Raw genomic sequence first — 5000 nt, 5'->3', positions numbered from 1 at the left:
GGAACTGCGGCGGATCGCTGGCTGGCATCGTTTATGGTTAGAACTAGGGCGGTATCTGATCGCCTTCGAACCTCTAACTTTCGTTCTTGATTAATGAAAACATACTTGGCAAATGCTTTCGCTTCTGTTCGTCTTGCGACGATCCAAGAATTTCACCTCTAACGTCGCAATACGAATGCCCCCGCCTGTCCCTATTAATCATTACCTCGGGTTCCGAAAACCAACAAAATAGAACCGAGGTCCTATTCCATTATTCCATGCACACAGTATTCAGGCGGGCTTGCCTGCTTTAAGCACTCTAATTTGTTCAAAGTAAACGTGCCGGCCCACCCAGACACTCAATAAAGAGCACCTTGGTAGGATTTCAACGGGGTCCGCCTCGGGACGCACGAACACGCACGAGGCGGTCGCACGCCTTCGGCTCGCCCCACCGGCAGGACGTCCCACGATACATGCCAGTTAAACACCGACGGGCGGTGAACCAACAGCGTGGGACACAAATCCAACTACGAGCTTTTTAACCGCAACAACTTTAATATACGCTATTGGAGCTGGAATTACCGCGGCTGCTGGCACCAGACTTGCCCTCCAATAGATACTCGTTAAAGGATTTAAAGTGTACTCATTCCGATTACGGGGCCTCGGATGAGTCCCGTATCGTTATTTTTCGTCACTACCTCCCCGTGCCGGGAGTGGGTAATTTGCGCGCCTGCTGCCTTCCTTGGATGTGGTAGCCGTTTCTCAGGCTCCCTCTCCGGAATCGAACCCTGATTCCCCGTTACCCGTTACAACCATGGTAGGCGCAGAACCTACCATCGACAGTTGATAAGGCAGACATTTGAAAGATGCGTCGCCGGTACGAGGACCGTGCGATCAGCCCAAAGTTATTCAGAGTCACCAAGGCAAACGGACCGGACGAGCCGACCGATTGGTTTTGATCTAATAAAAGCGTCCCTTCCATCTCTGGTCGGGACTCTGTTTGCATGTATTAGCTCTAGAATTACCACAGTTATCCAAGTAACGTGGGTACGATCTAAGGAACCATAACTGATTTAATGAGCCATTCGCGGTTTCACCTTAATGCGGCTTGTACTGAGACATGCATGGCTTAATCTTTGAGACAAGCATATGACTACTGGCAGGATCAACCAGGGAGCTGCGTCAACTAGAGCTGAGCAGCCGGCCGCCCGGGAGTGTGTCCCGGGGGCCCGCGCGAACACGCAAGCGTCCGCTCAATTATTCTGCAAACAGGAGGAGGCTGAGCTCCCCTGCACAATACACCTCGAAACCCTCTCAGGTCCCGGCGGCGCGCAGCGCCGTCCTAAGTACTTGGTCGGGTTCGAGAGAGGCGCAATCGCCCGGAGTTAGGCGAGTAGACGCTTTAGGTGCGACCACCCGTGCTCCCAACTGAGCTTGCCGCTGCCGACAGAGGCCCGGGAGCGTGCTGTCGTGGCATTGCCGGCGGGAGACAACACGCGCCACCTACGGTGACCGGCAGCTCCAACGCCAGCGCCACAGAAGGGCAAAGGCCCCACGTGGGTGCCGAAGCGAACTCTCCCAGCACAGCGCACGTGCCAACACGTCTGCACAACTGCGATACAAACCACCAGCGAGAACCGCTGGGGCGACCGAGCAGCAGACGGCGTCGCGGCGCCGAGTGCCGGGCGGCGGCGCATCCTCAACGCACACAGTCCTCAATCGGACCAGCACACTGCAGATGTCCACCGCGCTTCGCACCGGGCCGGCGAGGACCCACTTTGGCTGCACGGCGCCGCGCGCAGGGTGCCCCGGCGCGCAGCTGCGCCGCCTGCCGCGTCCGTCGGCCGGCGCGCCTGCCACTGGGCGCCCCCACCAGCCGGCTGTAGCGCGTGCGCCCACGCACCGCGCGGCCAGCACGCCGGGCGGCCCCCCCCTCACCGGCCGGGGACAGTCCCACCCACCCACAGCCGCGTATCGCTTCACACCCAGATCCACATTCACGTTCATTGGTGTGGTGGGTATCGCTGACACAACCGCGTCATAGCTGTACCGATCGTTGCCCTCACAGATGTACCTCCAGCAAGATCAACCGCACCACAACGGGTTACCAGTTGTTCATTTGCGTAACGTCACCAGTAAACGTACACGTCCACGTCCATCCCCGTTTGCAAAGTCAACTATTATTGCATGCCTGCCTGTCAGGTGTCAAGACACACTACATCCGCTCACATCCACGCAACAAAATGTGCCCGACTAGAGGGCACGTGGAAGGTGCCCCCGTACGTATGCGATGTCCATTGCGCGACGAACTGTCAACCGGCCTCTGTAGCATGTCGCAGATGTGGAACGCGGGACACCGTGCTATCACATTGTGTGAGAAGAGACTACTATGTCTGCATACACGCGCCACTACATGAACAGACGGCTCATGCTGATCGCCATCCACTGCGTCCATTACTCCCACACGTCTCTATGGCGTACCACACTGCAATACAGCTGTTATGGGGAGATGACACGTAGCTGTGTACACAACATTCTGAGCGGGTTGCGGTTGGACAACAATACATTAATGTAACGTGTCATATGCCATTTACAGAGCAGGTTAAGGCACAACGTGGGTTAGGTTAAGGCACAACGTGGGTTATGTTAAGGCACAACGTGGGTTATGTTAAGGCACAACGTGGGTTAGGTTAAGGCACAACGTGGGTTAGGTTAAGGCACAACGTGGGGTAGATTGCGGCACAACTTGGGGTAGATTGCGGCACAACTTGGGGTAGATTGCGGCACAACTTGGGGTAGATTGCGGCACAACTTGGGGTAGATTGCGGCACAACTTGGGGTAGATTGCGGCACAACTTGGGGTAGATTGCGGTACAACTTGGGGTAGATTGCGGTACAACTTGGGGTAGATTGCGGTACAACTTGGGGTAGATTGCGGTACAACTTGGGGTAGATTGCGGTACAACTTGGGGTAGATTGCGGTACAACTTGGGGTAGATTGCGGTACAACTTGGGGTAGATTGCGGTACAACTTGGGGTAGATTGCGGTACAACTTGGGGTAGATTGCGGTACAACTTGGGGTAGATTGCGGTACAACTTGGGGTAGATTGCGGTACAAATTGCATTACATTGCGGTGCAAATTGCGTTACATTGCGGTGCAAATTGCGTTAGGTTAAGGTGCAACACAGGTTAGGTTAAGGTGCAACACAGGTTAGGTTAAGGTGCAACACAGGTTAGGTTAAGGTGCAACAGAGGTTAGGTTAAGGCGACATAGGTTAGGTTAAGGTGCAAGATGGGTTAGGTTAAGGTGACATAGGTTAGGTTAAGGTGACATAGGTTAGGTTAAGGTGACATAGGTTAGGTTAAGGTGACATAGGTTAGGTTAAGGTGACATAGGTTAGGTTAAGGTGACATAGGTTAGGTTAAGGTGACATAGGTTAGGTTAAGGTACAAACTGGGTTGTGTTTTGGTACACATTGCGTTGTAGTACAGTACACGTTAGGTTTGGGTACGGTACACATTGTGGTATGGGATGGCGTGTTGGTGGGGGGGGGGGGGGGGGCGGGGCGAGGTTCGTTCATATTGACCGTAGGAAGTGGATGCCCGAGGCAGCGTCAGTGTGTCAAAGGAGGTATGTCACGTTGGGATGCGCTTTTCGGTAGTGAGAGGGGGCGCGCCGTGTCCGAGGTTGCGGCAGACCTGTGTGTTTCATTCCTGCCAGTGTGTTTGTTCTGTAAGACGAGGCAGTGTGGTGATGTTGGGTGCACCCCTGTGTGGGACATGTGTGGGTGTTGGTGGCTTATCTGAGCAATTGTGGTTGTCGGACGAGTGGGATATTCTGTTTTATGATTGGACCTCGTGGCCTGGTTATCATAGTCTGGTTGGTGTACTGTGGCGGATAGGATGCACCGGACGTTGGTCCATGGTGGTGCTTAATTATTGCATCTGTGTCTGTTACAGGCAGAGAGTAGTGTGTGATAGAGTGTGTGGGTGACGTGTGGTTCCTTTTGTTTGCACAGACGTTCAGCATGTATAGGGGCATTTGCGTATTTGATCTATCTATGTGGGCCTGCATAGTTTACTGAGCAGTGCTGCGAGGTGACTGAACTACGAGCGACGTACTCATTTACAGCGGAATGGTTGCCTTCTACCAAAGATGGCGTATCGACTCTACGACAGCGTTGGCACCGCAGGAAGCGGTGTCGTAAAATGGCCCCCACACCGTCATCGTTGTGCGGGGTAGTGACCGTCTATATTGTGAGAGGAGTCCTGTTTGCCACTGGGCGTGGGGTCTCGCGTCCTGCGGTTCAGTGCCCCCAGGGAAGCGCGCGGACGTGGTGCTGCTGCTGCTGTAGCAAGCGAGCTACTTAGAGCATGTATAGGGACAGCGGGAATATGGCATATTGGATATAACTCTTCATGAAACGCATGATATAGGGGTGGATTGCACGTTACGAGTGCGGGAAGAGTCCGCCGTTCATCCGCTGGAGTTGCGATTTGGGCGGTTGGGGTGGGGCACTTGCGGGTGCGGGTGCGAGTGGAGTGGAGCGGAGCGATGATCGGTCGACGACTTCGTGCGGCGCAGGCACTGGCGTTGGGGCTCCTGTGGTGGACAGATGATGCAGGCTTTGTGGGTGGCGTCGGAAAATGGGCACTGTGGGCCCTAGCGATGTCGTCGTCGGCTTGTCGTCTCATAGATGGCAGTATCGTCGGTGCAGCAGGCCATGTTGCGGGAGACCTGCAGATGGCGGTATTTTTGGTGGTGCGCTCGACATGGTGGACGTAGTGTCGTCCGATTCGCGTAGATGGAGCTATTGCATGTGGTTTCGTCACATTGTCATAGATGGCGGTGCCGTGTTTTGGAGGTATGGTTGGCGTAGTTTCGTTCGATTCCTGTAGATGGAGGTGTCGTTTCTGGGCCGGATGGCAATGTAGTTTGGTCACATTCCCATAGATGGCTGTGTTGCGCCTGTGGGCGGCGGTGTCACCATCGTCCCATAGAGGTCGGCATGGTGTCTT

At 54.8% G+C, this 5000-nt stretch overlaps 1 non-coding gene across 1 annotated transcript in view; it reads right to left on the bottom strand.

The window, feature by feature from the left end:
* The window catches only part of LOC126112091 (small subunit ribosomal RNA), a 1909-nt gene extending 754 nt beyond the window's left edge, over window positions 1-1155 (bottom strand). The window contains exon 1 of the ribosomal RNA XR_007524302.1: window positions 1-1155. This exon is cut by the window's left edge and continues 754 nt beyond it. This is a non-coding gene — a ribosomal RNA (small subunit ribosomal RNA).
* Window positions 1156-5000: the final 3845 nt, after the last annotated feature.

This window comes from Schistocerca cancellata, unplaced genomic scaffold, assembly GCF_023864275.1.
Source record: "Schistocerca cancellata isolate TAMUIC-IGC-003103 unplaced genomic scaffold, iqSchCanc2.1 HiC_scaffold_127, whole genome shotgun sequence".
Taxonomy (NCBI): Eukaryota; Metazoa; Arthropoda; class Insecta; order Orthoptera; family Acrididae; genus Schistocerca; species Schistocerca cancellata.
Note: the sequence above shows the minus strand (reverse complement) of the source record. Positions and strands in the feature narration are given on the sequence as shown.